We start from the raw sequence: 25,663 nt of genomic DNA, 5'->3' as shown, positions 1-25,663 counted from the left end.
GATCAGAAATATCAGGAAACAACCCAATCAGGGTACAGAAAGTCACCACGGGCGAAACAGCCACCAAGACAAATCTGTAGGGGAACAAGAGGAGTCCCAAAGTATCTGCAGGGGGTCCCAGTGTTAACTGAGAAACACAAAGTGCATGAGCACAAGCACAAATGCTGTAGAAGCAAATCCACATAACTCCACTGGGGGAACAACCCACTGAGAGAGAATGATATCGTCCAGATAGAATCTAACTGCACAAGCAACTCTACTGGGGAAAACTGTCGGCTACTCTCTTGGGGGCAAACCACTGAGGGAGGACAGATCAAACAAGTAGATTCTGCGACGAACCGCTCCACTTGGGGAGAATATACACATCAAATTGATCACAACAAGTAGATTCTGCAATATAAGCCACTCTACTGGGGATCACAGACAGTCAGGAAATCAATCCGTTCACTGGAGGCTAGAGCCATCATCCGACCATATCGGGAATTGAAGGAGTATTCAACAGGCGAAACTGCCACAACAAACATTCTGCAGACTAAGCTGAGGAAAAGATGATTGAAATACTGGGATGTCAACCCAAATCAACCACTGAGTAGGAAAATAAATCCATGCTCTGCTGAAGAGAATAACTCTGATGAAGAGATAGCAACAATTCCACAGACGACTTCGCCGGGGAGAAGGTAAAGCACCGGGTATCAAACCACTGACTTACCGAATCTTCACAAAGAAAACAACCGTGCTGAGGAAACAGACAAATCCTGCTGGCACACTGCATGGGGAAAAGTGGTAACAACTCCACTTACAACCCTGGTGGGGATATTAATAACAGCTCTACTCGCGACTCCGAGGGGAGTATCAATCAATGGCTATACTCATGACTGCGCTGAGGAGACAAATAAAGTCTGGGGCGTACGACCCACTGGAGAGAGTGACGGGGCACCAGGATGACAAACCATCAACCACCGAAACTTCTAAAGAAAACACCCATGCTAGGGAAAACTGCTGCTGGAGAAAACGAAGTCTTCAACAACACTCTGCTTGCGATCTGTTGGGAATCATGCCACCCTCGGGAGAGCACTGAGATATTCTTGAGTATCCTTTCAATCTTGTGAATGTTCACTTTGTATAAAACAAAAATTTTGAAAAATTTGATCTGTTTAAAACAATGACATTTTATCAATTTAAAACATGCAAAACATTTGTTGAATTGAAACAAATAAGAGTGCAAATAATTGGATAAAAAGCTCAAATTGATTTGATAGAATGGTAGTCTGCAAATGGCAAGACTCCATAGATCTGTACAAATTTGAAATCAGTGATATATATTGGAAGAGGGCTACATTGAACATAATGATCCTTTCTCTACCAATTTGAATCTCGATGTATCCGAAGCTTCGGTTGACGACGAATCGAGAATCTTCTGACGAAATGACGACTGATGAACAGGAAGTCTTGTCAGGATGCAGTTACTTGCCATATCCCTAATTTTTGCCTAGATTGCCCCAGAGTGAGGTACTCAATCTAGCGGGATGCAAATGTATATTTTTTCAAGTCTCTAATTTTTGCCTGAATTACCCTTGCGGGTTCTCCACCGAGACGCTCATTTTTGCCTAAGCCGCCCTTTCGGGTTTTCAACTTAGCGAGCTATTCTGTTTTTTTCATTTGCATATACTTTTTTTTAGGCAAAGTATCTTTTAACTGCATCTGAATTCACAGGACGAGTGAAATCCTCCCCATCCATTGTTGTAAGCATCAAGGCTCCGCCTGAAAAGGCTCTCTTAACAACATATGGACCCTCGTAGTTTGGAGTCCACTTGCCCCTGGAATCGGGCGCGAAAGACAAGACTTTCTTGAGCACGAGGTCACCTTCTCGGAACACACGAGGCTTGACCTTCTTGTCGAATGCTTTCTTCATTCTCTGCTGATATAACTGACCATGGCACATGGCAGTTAAACGCTTCTCTTCAATTAAATTCAACTGATCATAACGACTCTGAATCCATTCAGCATCAGTCAACTTGGCTTCCATCAAGACTCGCATTGATGGGATCTCCACCTCTACTGGGAGAACGGCTTCCATGCCATAAACAAGAGAGAAAGGGGTTGCCCCTGTTGAAGTGCGTACAGACGTACGGTATCCATGCAAAGCAAATGGCAGCATCTCATGCCAATCTTTGTAGGTGACAGTCATCTTCTGGATAATCTTCTTGATATTCTTGTTAGCAGCTTCAACAGCCCCATTCATCTTGGGTCTGTAGGGAGAGGAATTATGGTGTGCAATCTTAAATTCAGCGCACAACTCATCCATCATCTTATTGTTCAGATTGGATCCATTATCAGTAATGATCCTCTCTGGCACACCATAACGGCAAATCAGCTGATTCTTGATAAACTTCACAACCACCTGTCTGGTTACATTTGCGTACGACGCGGCTTCAACCCATTTGGTGAAGTAATCAATTGCTACGAGAATAAAACGATGTCCGTTGGACGCTTTCGGCTCAATCATGTCGATCATGTCGATTCCCCACATAGAGAAAGGCCATGGTGATGAAATCACATTCAGGAGTGTCGGAGGAATATGAATCTTATCCGCATAAATTTGACACTTGTGACATTTCTTCACATACTTGCAACAGTCAGACTCCATTGTCAGCCAATAGTAGCCTGCTCTCAACATCTTCTTAGCCATGGCATGTCCATTGGAATGAGTACCAAATGAACCCTCATGGACCTCAGTCATCAATAGGTTTGCTTCGTGTCTATCCACGCATCTGAGCAAAACCATATCAAAATTTCTCTTGTACAGCACTTCCCCACTGAGGTAGAAACTGCCTGACAACCTTCTCAAAGTTTTCCTATCTTTCACAGATGCCCCAGGCGGGTAGACCTGGTTCTGGAGGAAATTCTTGATATCAAAGTACCAAGGCTTGTCATCTTTCACTTCTTCAATTGCAAATATGTGAGCGGGTCTATCCAAGCGCATCACAGTAATGTTGGGGACATCATTCCACCATCTGACAACTATCATGGAAGCAAGCGTTGCAAGGGCATCTGCCATCCGATTATCCTCTCGAGGAATATGATAAAATTCAACTTCTGTGAAGAAAGTTGAAATTCTCCTTGCATAATCTCTGTATGGAATGAGACCTGGTTGATTTGTCTCCCATTCACCTTTGATCTGATTGACAACCAAAGCTGAATCACCATAGACATCAAGATATTTGATTCTCAAATCAATGCATTCTTCAAGTCCCATAATACAGGCTTCATACTCCGCCATGTTATTCGTGCATTTGAAAGTTAGCCTTGCTGTAAATGGAATGTGCGAACCCTGGGGATTAATGATTACTGCCCCAATTCCATTTCCATATTGATTAACAGCGCCATCAAACACCATCGTCCATCTGGAACCAGGTTCTGGACCTTCATCAAGTGTAGGCTCATCGCAATCTTTCATCTTCAAATACAGAATTTCCTCGTCAGGGAAGTCATACTGAACAGACTGATGATCTTCAATTGGCTGGTGCGCTAGATGGTCAGCCAAGATACTACCTTTGATAGCTTTCTGAGCTCGATACTCAATATCATACTCAGACAACAGCATCTGCCAACGGGCAATCCTCCCAGTTAAAGCAGGCTTCTCGAAGATATACTTAATTGGATCCATTCTGGATATCAACCAAGTTGTATGATTTATCATGTACTGGCGTAAACGCTTAGCTGCCCAGGCCAAAGCACAGCACGTCTTCTCAAGCATAGAGTACCGAGACTCACAATCAGTAAACTTCTTACTGAGGTAGTAGATAGCAAACTCCTTCTTCCCTGATTCATCTTGTTGACCGAGTACACAACCCATCGAGTCTTCAAGAACTGTTAAGTACATAATCAGAGGTCTTCCTTCCACAGGCGGAGACAAAATCGGAGGTTCGGACAGGTAATCCTTGATACTGTCGAAAGCTTTCTGGCAATCCTCGGTCCAATCATGAGACTGATCTTTCCGGAGGAGCTTGAATATCGGCGCACATGTGGCAGTCATGTGGGATATAAATCTGGAAATGTAGTTCAAGCGGCCAAGAAAACCTCGGACTTGCTTCTCAGTTTTGGGTGCGGGCATCTCTTGTATTGCTTTGACCTTTGCAGGATCAACCTCAATACCTCTTTCACTTACCACAAAACCCAACAACTTGCCGGAACGGACTCCAAAAGTACATTTGTTCGGATTCAGGCGAAGCTTGAACTTCCTCAGACGCTGAAAAAGCTTCAACAAATGCTCAATATGCTCAACTTCCGTTCGGGACTTAGCAATCATATCATCAACATAGACTTCTATCTCCTTGTGCATCATATCATGAAACAAGGTAGTCATAGCTCGTTGATACGTGGCTCCGGCGTTCTTCAAACCGAAGGGCATCACTCGATAACAGAATGTTCCCCAAGGTGTGATGAATGTTGTCTTCTCCATATCCTCTGGTGCCATCTTGATTTGATTATATCCGGAAAATCCGTCCATAAAGGAAAAGACTTTGAATTTAGCTGTATTGTCTACCAACATGTCAATGTGTGGTAGAGGAAAATCGTCTTTTGGACTAGCTTTGTTCAAATCTCTGTAGTCAACGCACATACGGACTTTTCCGTCCTTCTTAGGAACAGGCACGATATTGGCCACCCATTGAGGATATGTCGAAGTCACCAGAAACCCCGCATCAATTTGCTTCTGAACTTCCTCTTTGATCTTCACTGCCATATTTGGATGAGTTCTTCTAAGCTTCTGCTTCACAGGCACGCACTCAGGCTTCAAAGGCAGGAAATGTTGCACAATATCTGTATCTAAACCCGGCATGTCTTCATAGGACCACGCAAAGATATCTGAATATTCTCGTAGCAAGCTGATCAAATCTTCCCTAACAGACTCTTCAAGAAGTGCCCCAATCTTCACCAAGCGCTCACAATCTTCAGATCCCAAGTTGACTGTTTCCAAGTCTTCGAGATGCGGCTGAATGATCTTCTCTTCGTGCTCAAGGAGACGGGTGATCTCATCAGGGATCTCTTCAACGTCATCTTCCTCTGCCTCAAATACAGGGAATTCAAAATTGGGAGATGGCGTTGGATCATTATGTTCAATGGGTTTTAGGATCAACCTGCATAATGATTTTGGTTAAGAAAAACTCAGCATTTAAACAAGCAAATCATTATGCAGATGAAAAATGTTGCTTTCATAGCTTTTATTTTTGTTTTTATGGTTTTTTGTGATCACTGATTTCATAAAGAAAAGCAAAAAGTGAAAACAAAGGAAAAACAAATGTTTTGACAATGCAAAAATTGAATGAAAATATCATTGTATATATATGCTTTGCCAACAATGTCATCACTTCTCCTTTTGGCGTGGGAGAAGGGTTTTAAACAAAAGTGAACGATTTACTCTGATCTATGGATAACTGTAGGAACATCCACAGCGACCCAATTGTGGCAGACACCACCAGGAATAACAAAATTGTTCAAGTCCTCTGCATCTTCTTCTTCAATGATAGCAGCAGCTTCCTCTTCTGCAGGTTGATCAGCATGGATGAATCCTCCACTCGTGAACAGACCTTGCTCGTTGCATGCCCCAGAACCAAAGCCAATGCCAACCCGGGATCGATTATCTTCAAGTTCAAGCACTTTCCCTAATCCAGCGACTGCACCACATTCAATGGCCAGCTTAGCATCACGGTAGGAAGTGAATGAAGGAGACTTCTTCTCGATTGGTTCATCAATAGATAAAGCTTGGAACTGAGTTCCAACTTCATCCTCTGCATCAATGTACGAGAAAGAAGATAAGTTACTGACCAGGAGAGCCTTTTCTCCCCCTACTACAACCAGTTTCTTGTTTTTGACAAACTTCAGCTTTTGGTGTAGGGTGGATGTCACGGCGCCAGCCTCGTGAATCCATGGTCTGCCTAAGAGACAGCTGTATGATGGGTGAATATCCATTACTTGAAAAGTGATCTGGAAATCACTTGGTCCAATTTTGATTGGGAGATCAACTTCCCCAATCACGGTCTTGCGCGACCCATCAAAAGCTTTTACAACAACCCCACTCTGCCTCATAGGAGGACCTTGATATGACAATCGAGAGAGTGTGGATTTCGGCAATACATTCAGAGATGATCCAGTGTCCACCAGTACATTGGACATTGCATCTGATTTGCAATTCATAGAGATGTGTAAAGCCATGTTGTGGTCTCTTCCCTCCTCAGGGAGATCAGCGTCACAAAAGCTCAGAGTGTTGCAAGCGGTAATGTTTGCAACAATGCTATCAAATTGTTCAAGGGTGACGTCATGATCGACATATGCCAGGTCCAAGACTTTCTGCAGAGACTCCCTATGAGGCTCTGAATTCAGCAATAGAGAAAGAATGGAAATCTTGGAGGGCGTGTGTAGAAGCTGGTCTACAATATTGTACTCACTCTTTCTGATGAGCCTCAGCATCTCATCAGATTCTTCATCAACAATGCCACTCGGGCCAACAACTGAAGAAATAGGAGTCTTTGGTACGGAGGAGGAGGGTTGGGCAACAGCAGGTGCCGGATTCTGAACATTCACAGCATTCCCTACAGGATGCACAACAGTGTCAGAAGCAACAGCCTTAGCAGGCGCAGAAAACACACGACCACTGCGGGTCAACCCACTAACATCAGCGATAGTGGTCACGGAAGTAGACGGCAGAGGTACCTCAACCCCATCCTGGACAGCAACAGGATTGTACCGGAAAGGTACGGCTTTATCAGATGAATACGGCACAGGGCCGGCTGGCTTGATAATCAAAGCAGGGGAAGCCTTTGGTTTATTGCTATTGTAGCGAATAACAACAGGCTCAGGCAACTTGAATACCGGTGATATGACATTCACCTCAGGTTCAACTGTATCAACATTGCGATTCTGGAGAATCTCAATGGTACCTTCATTCAACATCATTTGCAATTCCTTGCGAACCTGGTCACAACCCAAACGATTGACCGAGCAGACGCGGCACTGGTCATGGTTATGCTTCAAATAGCTGTGCTGACACAGCATCTTATGTAATCCAACCAATGACTGCCGGATATGGCTGATGTACTTCACCTTGTATTTCCCAAGGTCTTCCTGGATCATATTCACAGATTTCCCATGCGAAGGCAATGGGTTTCTGGTGACATTCGGGTTTGAGTCTTCAAAACTCAAGATTCCACTTCTCATAAGGTCTTGAACCTTATTCTTCAGCGGGAAACAGTTCTCAACGTTGTGGCCCGGAGCACCGGAATGGTAGACACAATGCTGGTCTGGTTTGTACCACCATTGCGGGTTGGCAGGAATAGCAGGAGGATCCTTGGGAGAGACCAACTTCCTCTCCAACAAGGAGGGATAAAGCTCTGCATATGTCATCGGAATAGGGTCGAAGCTGACCTTTTTCCTATCGTAATTCATATTTGCTTGATTGGTTGTACTTCCACGAGGCTGATAAGCCTGTTGCTGTGGACGTTGCTGTTGCTGGTATTGCGGTTGTGGATATTGCTGCTGATGCTGATACTGTTGAGCATTATCCTTGAATACGGGCGCTACATGAGCCACCTGGTGCTGATGTCCGGCACGATGTGCAGGCTTCCTCTGAACAGAGGGTCTTCTATGCTTTGGCTGAGACTGCACAGCATGGGCTTCACCTTCTTTCCTCTTAAACGCTCCATATCGCTTAGAGGAAGAACCATCATCTTTTGCCAACCGTCCTTCACGGACGCCTTCTTCAAGACGCATCCCCATGTTCACCATCTCGGTGAAATCAGAGGGAGCGCTGGCCACCATTCTCTCATAGTAGAATGACCCAAGAGTCTTCAGAAAGATCTTGGTCATCTCCTTCTCTTCTAATGGTGGAGTGATTTGAGCTGCCAGCTCACGCCATCTCTGGGCGTACTCCTTGAACGATTCTTTGTCCTTTTGTGACATAGACCTGAGTTGATCTCTGTCAGGCGCCATGTCAACGTTGTATTTATATTGCTTGACGAAAGCTTCGCCAAGGTCGTTGAAAGAGCGGATGTTGGCGCTGTCCAGACTCATATACCAACGGAGAGCAGCACCAGACAAACTGTCTTGGAAGTAGTGGATCAAGAGTTGATCGTTGTCGGTCTGCGTGGACATCTTCCTGGCATACATAACCAAGTGTGCCAAAGGACAAGTGTTCCCTTTATACTTTTCAAAGTCTGGGACCTTGAACTTAACAGGTATCTTAACACCGGGAACTAGACAAAGTTCGGCTGCAGACTTGCCGAAGAGATCTTTGCCTCTAAGAGTTCTCAATTCCTTTCTCAGCTCGAGGAATTGGTCGTTCATTGCATCCATTTTCTCGTGAACATCTGAGCCTTCAGAAGCTTCGGAGTGATAGATGGTGTCGTCTACCCTAGGCATGGTATGCACGACAGGAGGAACGGGAATAGGGACCGGGCTAGATGCCGACATTTGAGCAAACGTAGGAGCTGGCAGATCAGGCATGAAGCCTGGAGGCATTCCCCAAGGAAAACCGGGAGGCATGGCATTTGGCTGCTGGGCACTGACAGGCACCGCTGAGGTAGCTATCTCTGATATAACCGTCCGCTGAACGGGAGTTGCTGGCTGAGGAGCAGGCTGATTCTGGGCAGCAAGAAGTTGCTCCATCAATGCGCCAAGTCTGGCGACTTCATCTCTCAAACTCTGATTCTCTTGTTCCAACTGCTCCATGATCCTTGCAGAGTTGACTCTCGTATAATACCGGTGAGTCAGCTTGTCTTCAAAATAAATGAAGATCAAAGGTTAGAACCGGAAGACCAGAAAAATGGGTACCTGTTTATGCAGGAATGATGCATGAAATGCTTTGTGCAAATGCTTTGTTTTCAAGGAACCCTTAGGGTACATTTGCAATATTTTGAATATTAAACATTTTGATTGCTCATGGAAAATATTTCTTTTAATATATCAAAACAAAGAAATACAGCATTTTTGATTATTACAAAGAGAAAAGGTAAATGACATCCTATGGATCCCTAACAGCTCGGGATGCAGGAAGACGAGAAGTGCACAACTTCTTGATCTCTCTCTCATAGGCAGCCTCCATATCAGCTTTCTCCTTTGCAAGTTGATCATACTTCCTCTTCCAGAATTTGGATGACTGAGGAAGCAGAGAAGTCCAAGTGTCGTTCGGATCGTCGATCACTCGGTGCTCGAGAAATTCAATCATAGCATCTTTCTCCTTGAGCTGCTGCAGCAATTCCTCTCTTTCGCGGATCCAGGCACGCGAAAGGTCTTCTTCTCTCAACTCCTCTACACGTTGGGTAGGGAGGGTTGAAGGCCCAGCCACATCCAACAGTGTAGGTCTCGGATGATCATATGGCATCAGGTAGGTAGCAGCCCTCTGTCTGACCCAAGAGGTGTATGGCTCCAAAGCGATGCAGTTCTTTGGACCCAATTCATTCCTACCCTTCATGCGAATATTGCGCCAAGCGCGGACAAATCTGGCTTTCAGGCTTTGGGGATCTTTACCCTCCTGAAAGAATACACCTTCTAACAGAATGTTATGGGGTTTATCCTTTAGGGGGATCCCAAGCTGACGACGTGCAAGCGTAGGATTGTAGGTAATCCCACCACATGTACCAAGAAGAGGCACATTGGGGAATTCACCACAAGAATCGATGATCTGAACGGTATCATACACGCGATCATACCAGGTGATATCATCATTGGTGAGAGACATGAGTCTCTGAGACCACCGTAGACATCCCTTGTTCTCCTTGAAAGCAACTGTCTGCGGCAAGTGCGAAATAAACCACTTGTACAGCAGGGGTAAACAGCAGACAATGACTCCTCCATTCTTCATATTCCTCAGATGCAAGGAGACATAAGCATCACCCAACAAGGTCGGAACTGGATTAAGGACTGAAAAGATCCTAATGGCGTTCATGTCCACGAACTTGTCGAAGTTGGGAAACAGCACCAATCCATAGATGAGCAACACAAATAGAGCCTCAAAGGCATCCTCGCTCATGGCCTTCCCATAAAAGGTAGCTTGGGCAATGAGGAACTCGGAAGGAAAACCCTGAATTCCGCCTTTGGTAGTCAGATTAGCTCTAATCAGATCTTCATCTATATGCAACAGGCTAGAAATCTCTCGAGCGGATAGAATACTCTCTAAGCCACTGAACGGCACTTGATCCAGAATCGGAATCCCAATAAGGTGAGAGTATTCTTCCAAAGTTGGCAATAGCTGGAAGTCCGGAAATAAGAAGCAATGATAGAGCGGATCATAGAACTGAGCAAGAGTGCTCATCAATCCCTCATCCACTTGAGTAGTCAACAGCGGCAGGAGCTTCCCATATCGAGCTTTGAAACCCAAGGGATCTAATACATATGATGTCAGATTCCTTAACTCTTTTACATCGGGCTGCTTAAAGCTGTACTTCTTTGTATGCCTTTTCGGTCTTTCCATGTCTGAAAATTTTGCAAATAACCCTTTAAGTTCCTTGAAACTTTTCTCTTTTTTGATGACATGAATGCGGATGAATGCGTGAATGCATGAATGCAACAAACACACTCAAGGATCAAGCAAAGCACACCAAACAAAGGTCGTGGGAAAGCTCTATGTATCCCTAATATCAATCATCCATTTTGGTGGATTTAGGTTTTCACCTTATCGACACCCAAGTTCCATTGATATTAACGGTACATGAACCGGTTCTAACATTCCTAATATCAACCAGCCGCTTTGATGGATTTAGGTTTTACACCTGATCCGGGATCCATTGATATTAACAATGTTTGAACGACTCAACCACGAATCATGGGTTTGTTGAGAGTCACGAGCATGGAGTCTCGGTTAAGAACCACCCAAAGGGAGTGTACTAGGGTTTAAACCTGCCAGACATGTTCTACCAGAGGTTCCCATAATCATCGTTCCATCTTTCGAATATTATCGGAGGAACGAATACTCGTATTCCAAGAATATTCTCAAGAGAAACTCTTATGAGTGTAGTATCGCGTAACAATCGTATCAGAACTGACATCTGAACGACCTTCGCACTACGGTCCTAAAAATAGGCCAAGATGGGTTTGGTAAGCTAAGGTCCTTGGCTTCTGCGGAACATGATTGAAAGAATAATGCCTATCCACAAATAACTTGTGTGACATTATTAGTTCAACATGACCTCCACCAAGTGAATGGACTCGCAAGTCAACTGGCTAAGGACTACTCCACACCAGTCGACAAGACTATGCCATTCTCCTATCCTAGAGTGCACTCGAGTTCGGGTATAGAACTCATCTCACAGATCACCAAAGCACACAGCAAATGTATATCAAGCAATTCACACATTACAATCAATACAGTCATCCCAAATTGTACAAAAATATGTCACAAATAAATGATACATATCATACAACAATGGTGAAAAGTAGGCAATACCACCAAGGATTCAGGGTTACTTTCCCCAGCAGAGTCGCCACTTTTCTGTAGCGGTGTATTCGTCGCTATATGATCTATCGATTAAATCATAAGCTAAGAGATACATTGAAATTTTCGAGTCGCCACCGCACTTTTATTTATCCAAAGGATTGGCTAAAAAGCGAACAAAAGCCTAAGAAGTTTTACACGTAGAAAACTAATAAAAAGATCAGAGAATCTGGGTAAGGGGTAAATTACGCAATGGGAAGGTGTTAGGCACCCACTACGTCCTAGGTACTCCTAGGGAGCCCTTTTCACACTTGTTATGCTAAATTATTATTTGTTATGACATAAACATTGTGCAAACATGATTGGGATGATGAGAAAAGAATATACAATTTTATTGGGTTATTGGGTTCGAACGGATGAACCCGTTGCCTACGTACCTTCCATCAAAGGTAAGGATCAGAACGCCGTAGTTCGGCTAAAAGATTTCCAAAAGTTGGTGGATTCAGTTTTAAACACAAACCCTAGGTCTTACGTTATCCACGGGAGAAAACTCAACCTTATACAAACAACAACGTCCACCATGTGAGAACAGCTTCAACTTGCCAGGGAGGGGTTAACCCTATAATAGGCAAGGAAGACTTACAATTCAATCACTAAAGACAGAAGGTGAGATTAACATCAACCACTAAGATAAATCAAACCTATAGCTCATGTATGAAAAGATTAATGGACAAAGCCAAAACAAGTGAATGAGTGAAGTTATTGATTATGATTATGAAAATGAAGTCAAGGTATGATTAAGGTCAATTTAAATAAGTATTATGAAAATGAAGTTTTGAAAAAAAGTCAAGGACTTGAGTCCAGGTTTTTAGTTAGAAAACATGAAGATGTTTGCACAACACTTATGTCAAATTTGAAATCCAAGTGTGAAAAGTCTAGGACATAATGAATGATGAATGGATGAGGATGGATAGTAAAACTTCTTAGAAGGTTCACTTCTTGAGATCATATGGGAGATGATTCAAGTGTGTCCTTTGGAATAGAAATAAGCAATAACAATCAAACAAAGCAAAAAGCGGATATCGGATGCCAATCAATGGTCTTATACCAATCTCCTAAAACAAAACGGGATATCAGAAGCCACTCTATGGACTTACACTAATCTCCACAGGCAAAGAAATAAAAGCGGATACCGGATACCAATAGATGGATTTACACCAGTCTCCTAAAACAAAACAGGATATCAGAAGCCACTCAATGGTCTTACACTAATCTCCTCAGAAGAAAAAAAACAAAGATGAGATATGGAAGTCAACTGCCAATCTATCTGGACTTAGGTTAACTCCACAGTATGGTCCTAGGAAATCCAATGCCACATTACAGGGACTTACAATGGATCCTCACATACAAGAACAAAAGCAACAATATGATCACAGGAATGCAAATGCCAACTTACAGGGACTTATAATTGCAACCTCACATACAAACAGATAAACAAACTATGATCACAGGAAAGCAGATGCCAACTTACAGGGACTTATAACTGCAACCTCTCATACAACTCAAACAGATCAAATTATGATCACAGGATAACAGATGCCAACTTACAGGGACTTATAACTGTATCCTCACATACAAACAGATAAAACAGAAGATATGAGTGACCAATGAGGTCTTACACTCTATCCTTCCATATCACAGGAGCAAATGCCAAAGCAATGGACTTACAATTGTCCTCAATGGGCAAACAACAAATGATAACATCACAAAACAAATGAGATGATCATGCACTAATGGCAATTGATGATGATGATAAATGCATAGCATACAGGCAAACAAGTGCATATGAAGCAATCAAACAATCAATGAATATCAAACAGCACACTCTATAGCCAAACAATGGGGGGCTCACACAAGAGGGTTTGACTTTGAAAGTCCACTGTAATAGGTGAAGGTCGCTCTTAACCTTGCCATTGAGAGGCTAAGGTGAAGTAGATGAAAAGGAGATGAGGGGTGTGCCTCATTGCTTCTATCTCAAATTAGAGAGAGCATCAAAGAAAGTGTGGGAGTTCAGAAAGTAGGAACTCTCTCCACATCATTGACTCGATTAGATCTTGGGTATTTATCTCAATGCTTCAACCATGTGATGGGAGCAAAGAGAGGACACACTGAATAGTGGGGGATAGATTACTTATCCCTACCTTCCACCAATTGCCTTACTTGAAGGACTTTTCCTGCTTGGGACAAATATAAACAAACACAGGCATTGCCTCTTAAGGAGGACTTCAGACAGTTTGCCCGGTCAAATAACAGACCGGGTCTCCAGACTACATGAAGAAGAAGTAATTATACCTCAAAGCAAATGCTAAATAGCAAAGCAAGCAAGTTCAAAGAACTTAGGCAACTAAAGTACCTGAAAAAAGTCAAACTTATTAGCAAACAGTTCAACAGTCAAAATCAAAAGGAAATAACCCAATAGTCAGCCACAGAGGGACCAATTGTGCAAGGCACAAAGACTCAACTATGTGAGTCACACCTACAAAACAAAGGTTAGCACAATATGTAATTCAACTCAAACAAATTTGAATGGTCTTTGAGGCATTGGTGCTTAACCTGAAACAGATGAACTCAACATAAGCTTAGAAGACCACTAGGACTAGCCTAGGGTCAAAGATGAAAGAAAAAGTCAAGGCAGCAAGGAAAAGTCAACCCAAACCAAGTTTAAACATTCAAGAAGCATTCTCAATTGGATTCATAATTATATCATGCATCATGGTCATTTCATGTGCAAAAGGATGCAAAGCATGGCAAGAGAAGCATACAAAAGTCAACAGCAAAGACTTCATTCAAAAGTCAACTCAAACATTTTCAAAAATTATGAAATAAATCACACTCAATCCTAACATCTAACATGGTAAGCATGTAAAATTTCATTGCATTTGGATGAGAGGAAGGCAGTCAAGAAAAATCATGAAGTCAAACCAAATTCAAGTAAGCATGGTGAAAGTCAACAAGCATGGGTCAACTTCAAAAAATCATATCAATTTGAAAACAGAAGAGAAATGAATGAGATTAACACCAATGCAAAGCTTGAGACGTCTAGTTATCACATATGAAATTTCATGGTCATACAATAAGATTTGAGAATTTCACAAAAGATTTGGCAAGGCATAGCACAAAAAGTCAACAAATGACCAAGTATGGAAGAAAATTCTCAATCAAATGGAAAACAGCATGATTAAATCCAAGAAAATTCATACATAAACTAGACATGTAGAGGATGATTCATGCAAAAATTGGGGTCAATTGGATAAGAGGAAGCATGTGAACAAAATTTGGGAAAATGCATGTTCATGGTATAGCACCAAATGTAACACATAACTTCAGAAAATCATTACTCTCAATCCACAAATGATAAATGCACAAACTTTATATGGAAATGAAGGTCAATGTGTCTAGTTTCACCACAAAAAATTTCAGGCCCATTGGATATAACATGAGAATTTCACAAAAGGAATGGCACAATGTGTCATTTTGGCATACATGTTGAAAAATCATTTATCATTTAAAATCCAGAACATGGAAAATTAATTAAAATTCACAACAAAATAGAGGACACCTTCATGAGTTTAATGCAAAAAATCCCACAATTTTTGGAGTTAAAATGAATTTGAAATGAATTATGGAAGTTTGATGAATAATTGAATGAAGTATGAACAAGATGACATGGTATAAGGTCAACATGTGGTCAACCGATGGCAGTTTGGTAAATCAGGGCATCACTTAACAAAACTGCAGCGTTTTGATGGGGGAAACGAAATGTTCCCATTGGCTCTCAGCCAATGGAACAGTGCACAGCCAAAGGTTCAAATTTTCTGGTTTTGGAAAAGCCCTAGGGTTTCTAACAGTATGGCCAAGGCAACTTCAAACTCATGTTCATGAACAACAATCAACCAACAGCATCAAAGATCAATCATGGCACGAAACATCATCATCATGCAGTGTTAACCAACAACAACAAAACATTAACCATAGAAAATCTGGGCATATTAGAATAGCAAAACAGCAGCAGGGTTTCTTAAGGGTTTACGCAGCTGGGCATCATGAACATCAACATCATTCGACCAAACAAACAGACAACAGCATGGTATTGGCATTTCCAAGTTCATACACAATTCGACCAGCATACAACAATCATGCAATCATCATGCAAACATTAAGGTGGTAGCATTGTTATTCATGACATGAACAACAATCAACAAACAGGAAAAGTTATGGGCATGGTTTCCTAGACTGCAGCAAGTAATCATCATCCAAGTTCCTCATTTAAAATCGAAATTTAAACATGGTGAACAGCAGGGGAGTGATACAAACATGTTCATGCATACCTAGCTAGCACTAAAACAACACACATTCATGTAAAATTCTGGCAAGGACAAGTATTCTAACAGCAGCAAAACACATTCATCATCCAATGTCCATCACCAAATCAAGCAAAACAAACAACAGCACATAGCAGCATAGCATTTGGCAATGGTAGCAGCAGGCAATCAAAAGCATTCAACATGGTTCATGTGAATTTTCTAAGCATGTTCATAATGTTTTAAACTGCAGCAAGGTATATTTAGCATGGCAGCTCATGTTCATCATGTAATCAAAACAAGTTCATCATCAACATACATTCTCAACCAAAATTCAAGAGGCATGGCAGTCAGCAAGGCAATGACAAAGTTCATGTAATGTCCAAAGCAGCCCTAAACCAAACATAACTAACACAACTCACATGGATTTCTGGGCATGGCATAAGTTTGAAAACAACAGCATCATGGAATTTCAAGCAAGTTCATCATCATGAAAATAAATTCCCAGCATAAACACACAGCAGCATGGCAATGGTACACATGTAGCATCAACATAAAACAAACAAAACACGAGCAGGAAAATTTCTGGGCAGGAAAGGTTTGAACAACAGGGCATTTGCTCATGTTCAACCACATCAAACAAACATGATTCAACCAAACCACACAACAGCACATAAACAGCATGGAAGAAAATTCTCATGATTCAAACATCAGCATTAACAAAAGAACAAATTCGAATAAAGTGCATCAACATCAGGGCATTAACATTTTCATAGGAAAAACATCATTAATCCACAGCATGGCCAACAGCACAACAGTAACAATATATTCATACAAATACAAGCAACAACAGCCAATGAACTTCACAATTTTTGGGTTCTCATGCATACTTTAGGGTTTCTACTAGCAACCAACATACATCTTCATGTTCATCATTAACATCAAACAGGTTTTGAGCAAAAGCACTCAATGGCAAGGCATATGTACTTATGTAACATCATAATACCAACACGCAAAACACAACCCAAGTGGATTTCTGGAAACAGTATGAGGGTTTCAAAACAGCAGCATGCCTTCATCAATAATATGCAGAATCAACAAGAATCAACATGCTCAGAAATCAACCATACACCCATCAATAGATTCATCAAACTAAATACAAACATCATATAGCAATGGTTTTCAAGAAATCACAACCATGTGAGCAAATCGATGGAGAGTGCATTTGTACACCATATTTCAAATCCAAATATCTTATAGCATACTTAATCATTTCAAACCATTTAAAGTTCCTTGCAATCAGCACAAAACAAACCAACTGAAACATAGCATAGCATGGAGAATAATGGAAGTCGATTGCTTACTTGATTTTGAAGAAAATCGAGCTGCAGTGGTTGTTTGGAGATTTCAAGCTCAAACAGCTGTTCCTTTGGCCTTGCAATGATGAAGAATGGAGTATGTTAGCTCAGCACCTCTTGAAACCTTCCAACACTTGACCTGCCATTGTTGAGCTTGATGAAAAAACAGAGCTAGATATTGTGGTTTCAGTTGAGAAATGAAGTCCACAAATGCTTCCAAATCATGTCCAAGTGAAGAAATAACCAAGGGTTACTTGTGTGTTTTGATGGTTTTGGGTGAAAAATCTCAATCGAGCAAAATGCAAGATGAGTGAGTAAGAGTATTTTTTCTGTATGTGGCTGCTGCTAGGGTTAGCCAATGGCAGAAAAATGCACTTATATTCATCTGTTTAAGCTCACATTATCACATGCTAATCCAAGTTTAATTTTATGAATCAAAATGCCCATTGCTAATTATGTGCACAAGTGAAATGGAGGGTGTAGAGCTTGGTCGAATGGGCCTCAAACAGGCTGTAAGAGACCTGCCAAACTGCTGTTTTTGGTTGCTCAAAGAATTGCTGGCTTGTACTCTCACTTATGAAGCCATTTGCATATTTGGCCAAATTTGTACAAATGAAGTGGAGGGTGTGAATTGGCACGATTTGGGCTTGGAATGAGCTGCTAGCAGACCATTCAAAATGCTGTTTTTATTTTGTACTAGAATGCTGTACTTGCTTTGCCTTTTATGAAACCATTGGCCTAATTTTCAAGTTTTGCATTTTGGTTCAAAGTGATAGCATAATGGTGGTATAATGATGATTTAAGGCTTGAGACAAGTCACAAATGTGATATGAAACATTTCCCAATTGGCAAAATGATGAAAAAGTCCATAAATCAAAAAGTCAAAGTTTGGTCAAACTTTGAATTTAAATGAAAAGGTCCAAAAATGCCATTTTGATTGGTAAGGTTTTAGGTCATGAAATTTATATTTTTGGAAAGAGGATGAAAAATGTGGTTTGTAGGAAAAAACCCCACCAAATTTGGCCTTATGGTTTGAGAGATATGGCTTGTTGAAGTTCAAAAATTGGTGAAAATGATTTGATCATATCTTGACAACCACACATGGGATTTGAGAGTTCTTGGACTTTTTGAAAATGGGAGAACAAGATCTTCAACTTTCATGTTGGGCAAAAATTCATTTGAAGCTTGTATCATGATGTAAGTTTAAGATCAAGAAGTTTCCATTTTTGGCAGTTGAAATTACAGGTCCACTTTCTATTTTTGGAAAATTTCTGATTGACTTGATTTTCTTCCATGATGAGGTTGAACATGATAGATGAGGCTTATACAAGCATGAATGAACTCCTTCAGATCAATTCTATCCATCAAATCATTGATTAAATCCACAGTTGACCAAGTTTGACTTTTCTAGGGTTTTGGATGACTGAAGCTCTTCTGATGAATTCCAAACCCTAATTCCTTGAGAACTTGACTTCAAATGATGTCCCAAGATGTATGAACTTTTGATTAATGATCATGGTGCCCAAATTCTGCAAGGATGGCCACCATCCACTGCTTTGACTGATCAATGACTGACTTTGACCTAATTGCTGATGATTGCTTCAACTGCAAGCAACAAGGTTAGACTGACAATATTTTTGTACTTTTTGGTTAGGAAACATATGAAAGGCAAAGATATACAAATGCCAAGCATGCTTGGTGATCAAGAAACTAACCACAAGGCAACCAACCCACTAGGAGGGGACAAAGGCATGCAATGATCCTTGAGGTTATGATATGAATGATATGGGCCATGAGGGATCTTAGGGCCCAAAATTGGGGTCTTACAGGCGTTACCGTTGACGATGTTGACTAGAAAGGGGCAAGCATTTGTTTGGGACTCAAATTGTGAAGAAGGTTTCCAAGAGTTAAAGAGAAGGTTGACTACTGCTCCTATTCTGATATTACCGAGTTCGTCGGAATCATTTGAGGTTTACTGTGATGCTTCATTGTTGGGTTTGGGTGGTGTGTTGATGCAGAATAAGCAGGTTATAGCTTATGCTTCGAGACAACTGAGGGTTCATGAGAGGAACTATCCGACACACGACTTAGAGTTGGCGGCTGTGGTATTTGCTCTGAAGTTATGGAGGCATTACTTGTACGGGTCAAGATTTGAGGTTTTCAGTGACCATAAAAGTTTAAAGTATTTGTTTGATCAGAAAGAGCTGAATATGAGACAGAGGAGATGGTTAGAGTTTCTGAAGGATTATGACTTTGGTTTGAATTACCATCCGGGTAAAGCAAACGTGGTGGCTGATGCATTGAGTCGGAAATCATTGCATATGTCTATGTTAATGGTTAAAGAATTGGATTTAATTGAGCAGTTTAGAGACTTGAGTTTGGTGTGTGAGAGTACTCACAATAGTGTTAAATTGGGAATGTTGAAGTTAACGAGTAGTATTCTGGATGAGATTAGAGAGGGTCAGAAATCCGATGTGCTTTTGGTTGATAAGTTGACTTTAGTGAATCAAGGTCAAGGTGGTGAATTCAGAGTTGATGAGAATGGTATTTTGAAATTTGGGAATCGGGTGTGTATTCCGGATGTTACCGAACTTAAGAAGAGTATTCTTGAGGAAGGACATCGTAGTGGCCTGAGTATTCATCCTGGAGCTACGAAGATGTATCATGATTTGAAAAAGTTGTTTTGGTGGCCGGGAATGAAAAGAGAAATTGCGAGTTTTGTTTATTCTTGTTTGACTTATCAGAAGTCAAAGATTGAGCATCAGAAGTCGTCGGGGCTAATGCAACCGTTGGCTATTCCAGAGTGGAAATGGGATAGTATCAGTATGGATTTTGTTTCGGGTTTACCGAGGACGATTAAGAATTTTGAAGCTATTTGGGTGATTGTAGATAGATTGACAAAATCGGCTCATTTCATTCCGATCAGAATGGATTATCCGTTAGAGAGATTAGCCGAGTTGTATATTGAGAAGATTGTAAGTTTACATGGTATTCCGTCGAGTATTATTTCGGACAAAGATCCTAGATTTACATCGAAGTTCTGGGAAGGTTTGCAGAGGGCTTTGGGAACTAAGCTGAGATTGAGTTCTGCATATCATCCGCAGACTGATGATCAGACTGAGAGGACGATTCAGTCACTAGAGGATCTTTTGAGGGCTTGTGTTTTGGAAAAGGGAGGTGCTTGGGATTGTTATTTGCCTTTGATTGAGTTTACCTACAACAATAGTTTTCATTCGAGCATTGGTATGGCACCGTTTGAAGCTTTGTATGGTAGGAGATGTCGGACACCTTTATGTTGGTATGAGTCCGGTGAGAGTGTTGTGGTTGGACCGGAGATTGTTCAACAAACCACGGAAAAGATTAAGATGATTCAGGAGAAGATGAGAATTGCTCAGAGTCGTCAGAAGAGTTATCACGACAAGAGGAGGAAGTCACTTGAGTTTCAAGAGGGAGATCATGTGTTTCTTCGTGTCACTCCGATAACTGGTGTTGGTCGAGCTTTGAAGTCGAAGAAGTTGACACCTCGATTTATTGGTCCTTATCAGATTTTGGAGAGGATAGGGGAGGTAGCCTGTCGTATCGCTTTACCGCCGTCGCTTGCGAATTTGCATGAGGTTTTTCATGTGTCTCAGCTGAGGAGGTACATTCATGATCCGTCGCATGTAGTCCAAATAGATGATGTACAGGTGAGAGATAACCTGACTGTTGAAACATCACCTATGAGGATTGAGGATCGAGAGTTGAAGCAGTTGCGGGGTAAAGAGATTGCCTTGGTGAAGGTAGCTTGGGGAGGACCAGCAGGTGGCAATGTGACTTGGGAACTTGAGAGTCAAATGAAGGAATCTTATCCTGAATTATTCGCTTGAGGTATGTTTTCGAGGACGAAAACTCTTTTAGTGGGGGAGAGTTGTAACATCCCAATAAAAATAAGATAATTATTTGATTTAAATTAATATTATATTTATTAATTTAGTTAAATAATTGGAATTATTGGATTATTATTATTATTATTATTTTGGAATAATAATTATTGGAAAATATATAAGTGTGAAGTAAGGAAAAAGAATCCCATTTGGTAAAAAGAGTTTTACGTGAAACAGGGAAGCGGCTGAAAAGTGGAAAGTGGAGAAAGGGCAAAGAGGAAGAGCAAGGGCAAAGGTTGGAGAAGAGAAAAGCTTGGAGCTTGGAGATTGTCGGATTAACTCAGGTAAGGGGGATTTATCGTCGTTTAATGGGTATTATGGGTTAGCATGTAATGGGTAGTGATAAACCGTTGAATTGACCCTAATTGGGATATGGAATGCTGAGAAATTGTGATGAATAAGTTGTGTGAAACTGTAATTGAATCGATAATGGTGTGTGTCGTAAATTGCTGGACGTGTAGCTTTTTACGGAATTGGGATCGGAGGTCCGGAAGTCCTCCAACGGCGGAAAATGCGGAGAATTCTGCATTCTGCTTTGTGTTAGCGCAGGAACAGCTTTCTGTCTTGCGTTAACCGGTTAACCCAGGGTGTTAACCGGTTAACACTGTCAAAAAGTGGAAAAATGGATATTTTAAATGTTATGTGTATATGTGATGGTTGCCTATATCGGTGTGTGATATAGTAGGGATTATTTCCCGCTGTTTTGAGCAGTATAGGTATTAGTAGAGTGTGCTAATACTGTGTTTAATTATTTGACATGATATGATGCGTTGATACATGTGTTGATACTGTATGATGGTATGCATAACGTTGTGAATGTGTATGTTATGCATGTGTTGTGAATGGACTGTTTTATGGCTTAGAGAGTGAGCATCGGTCCATTTCGGATTATTGTTGTGATGTTGCATTGCTAGGTGATTAGCGTGCATAATGTGGCCTTTATGGTGGTAGCTAACTCCCATGGTGAGGAATTAGTGATGTTAGTCATTTGGACTGTTTTTGATGTTTGTATGCTAGGTGAATTAGCGTGCATAGCATGGCCCTTGGGGTGGTTGCTAATTCCCATGGTGAGGAATTAGTGATGTGAGTCACTAGGTCTCAAATGAGTGGGACTGGTGAGCTTGGTAGCCGTACCTGGATTTGGTCGGTGAAGTTGAACTATATGTTCACGAATAGTCGGTACCGCATGCATGGAGTCTCATTGCATAATATATGTGTAGTGTATAATATGAATGGATGTATTCCAATGTTATACGTGTGTTGTGTTGGCATTGAGCATGAGTATGGATTGTGTTGATATTGAGTATGATATTTGAGTTGATGTGCCGTTACTGAATGTGTGATGCGATTAGGGTGATTAATGTGTTAAATTACTTAACATGACATTATATTCTATAATGCTTATTATATCGATTGAGGAACTCACCCTTACAACTATTTTTCAGGTAACGAGCAGTGATTGAGTAGAAGCTAATGCTTGGAGTCTAGTGTAGTCTCCTTAGTGGGTCATGCTCTGATAGATGTAACATCGGGAGGGAACATTTTAATTGTGTTGTTGATGTTTGTTGAACCAGTTTACATGTAGTATGTTACATGTTTTGAATGATCGATTTGATCTCTATCCGCTGCGTATTATGCAACTGTTTTATTTGATAAATAAATGAGCATGACAAGCTATTTTGATGAATAGTGCGAAATATTGTGTGACACCCTTAATTGCATGATTACTTTGATTTATATGTTGTTATTTTAATTAAATATTTGGGGTATTTTAGAAGGGTGTTACACCTAACACCTTCCCATTGCATAACCAACCCCCTTACTCAGATCTTTGTTCCTTTTACTAGTTTTTGTTAAAATTATTAGGTTTTTGTTCGCTTTCTAACCATTCCTTTGGATAAATAGAAGTGCGGTGGCGACTCGACTTGTATGATTTACCTTGGATTTAGTCAATATCTCTAATGGTAACGAATTCCCCGCTACAGATAGTAAGAAAACCCGTTGGAAAATAAGACTACCGACAAAAGTTCAATAGAACACACTTGTTTGGTAATAAAGCTATTAACAAAAGGTCAATAGAACAAACTTTATAGGGAATAAGATTATCAACAAAAGGTCAATAGAACAAAATTATTGGGTAGTATTGGAACATAAATGGGTAAGACTTTCTTGGGGATATCAACAACAAAAGGTTGTAGAAAAATATTCTCTGAAAGATGTAATTTCCATCAACAAAAGGATAAAGGAAACAACTCACTAAGGAACGTTCAATGAGAAACAAGCAAGGTAGGAATTTATTCAAAGAAATATCATTGACTTAACTGAGGATAACATCTCATCAACAAAGGTTAAAGAATGTAACTCAATGGGGAATACCCAATGAGAAAACAACACAGGGTAGGAACTCACTCAGAGAAAATACTAAGGATGTAGCTGAGGATAACATCTCATCAACAAAAGGTTAAAGGATGTAACTATTTGGGATAACCCTTTTTTATATTCATGTAGGAATGGAAATTATTGACACAACTTTGTATAATGTGTCATCTTAGCATAAATTATATGTATGCAATGATGTATGACATGTTTTTATTTTTGAAACTTTATGCATGAAGTGATGCATGTTTTGCAAAAAAAGTGATTGGGTATTTGGAATTGGTCTTCTTTCTTTGAAGGTGATATCTTTTCTAGATACCAATGTTGATTGGATTTGGCCTTATGAGGATGCCAGCAAGGTGGACTTTTACTTTGGGAGACCAATAAAATTTGGACTTTGGTGTTTTGGTAATCACCAACATGTATTAGACTTTTGGTTGGTGATAAGATTTGACTTCCCGACACTCGGTAGTTGATGATGTGATGATCAGACAACGGATGTGAATGCTCTTTATGTCCCAAGTATAATTCCCTACTGATAAGTTATGTGTTTGTCCTTGAAAAGATCTTGACTTCTTCTTCTGATGGGCTTAGACAACTTTTAAATGAGCATAGCGACATGATCAATGCATGATGATTATGCTTTTGATATTCCCTAAGGATTCTTGTCAATATATAATGTTGCACTAGCATGAACTTTCGAAACTTTGTTGTGAAAACAAACAGTTACTGGTGTCTGACACAGTCTACTTGACTGTCTTGAAGATATGAAGGGAACCTGCTCCCTTGAAACTTATCTTGCCCCAGCCTGTAGGGTATTTAAAGGAATTATCCTCAAAAGGAAACCTTTAGGAGTGATTATCCCATGACATGGTTTGAGTTTGTTTTCCCTAGTGTCTAAATCTTGCAATGGTCTGCCCCTGATTAGTCGGTTCTTTTCAATCGACTGACGTTTGGGAATTGGTTTTAATTTTACTTTTGAGGTGACTTGCCCCTAATTGAGCCTTTGAGGGACTTGCCTTAGACAGACTGAGTATTGAAGTGATTTTCCTCCCTGATCAACCGATGCTTGGAGATTTGTCTTATAGTGACTAATTCTTATATCAACACAATCAAAAGATGCCATGCCCCTAATCCATAGGATTATGAGGTGGTTTTGATTCGTGTCAGCACCAACGATTATGTACTTCTCTGATTGCCCCTTGTTGGAATTTCCCTGATGTCAAGTACTGACTTGTAGTTAAAATCGTTTATTCAAAAAATGGTAATTTTAATGCGATGTTCATGCAGATTTTGAAAAAAATCATTTATTAAAATGATGTGGTAGAATGTGACGAGTGGACGATGAGTCTAATCACGGTGTTGATTTAGCTAGTTTATGAATGATTTAGTGAGAATAGAAGATTAGAAAATCTCTAGGAGTCAGTTTACGAAACCTTGTTGTAGTATGGTTTCAGAATAAACTCTACTTCAATTAGGTCTGTTAAGGGTTGTAACATGGCTTAGTTCATGGTTTATGAAACAAAGGATATAAGGCTCAAATTTATTTTAACCCACCCCTTCTTCATGATGATCTCCAGTCCTATGTTCATTTGAATCAACACACACATTCATCTTCTTAAGAGAGTTTGACGATATAAGATTGAAGATGAAGATTCAATATTTTCCTGAAATGGCAGTCACCTTAGTTAGTTTTTGTCACAGACGTTGGTGACCCTTTGATTTTTTATGTGGTTGTCACTGAATTTTGTTTTATTTTTGCTGAGGATTACGACCTCTTTTGATTTTTTTGTCTTGATCCCTAACTTTTTCTTGGACGGCCTTTTTTAAGCTTTAGTCCACCAGGATTGCCCCTATCTTTTGCCTAAGTCTCCTTTTGGGGGTACCGACTTAGAGAGATTTTTATTGATTCTTTTTTGAGAGGTTGTGACTACCAAGTCAATGTTCATTGAAGAACAACCGTCATAATTTTTTTATTTTACATGGTTCTTTCGACACTTCAGGATGTGTACGAAGAATGGCATATGGTTGATCCTTAGACGGGAGTTTCATCTTGTAGTTTTGAACGTGTAGTCAAGTTAACTGAACACTACCCTTCCTCGGGTTAAACACAAAGTTTATAGATCCGAAAGAAACACCTACTTTTAGGATCGAAGTGGTTGACTAGGGATCAATGCATGTACATCATCAGCAAGATGTCATCCTAAAGCATACAGTAAG

The sequence above is a fragment of the Lathyrus oleraceus genome, chromosome 4 (genome assembly GCF_024323335.1).
Source record: "Lathyrus oleraceus cultivar Zhongwan6 chromosome 4, CAAS_Psat_ZW6_1.0, whole genome shotgun sequence".
NCBI classification, from domain to species: domain Eukaryota; kingdom Viridiplantae; phylum Streptophyta; class Magnoliopsida; order Fabales; family Fabaceae; genus Lathyrus; species Lathyrus oleraceus.
Note: the sequence above shows the minus strand (reverse complement) of the source record.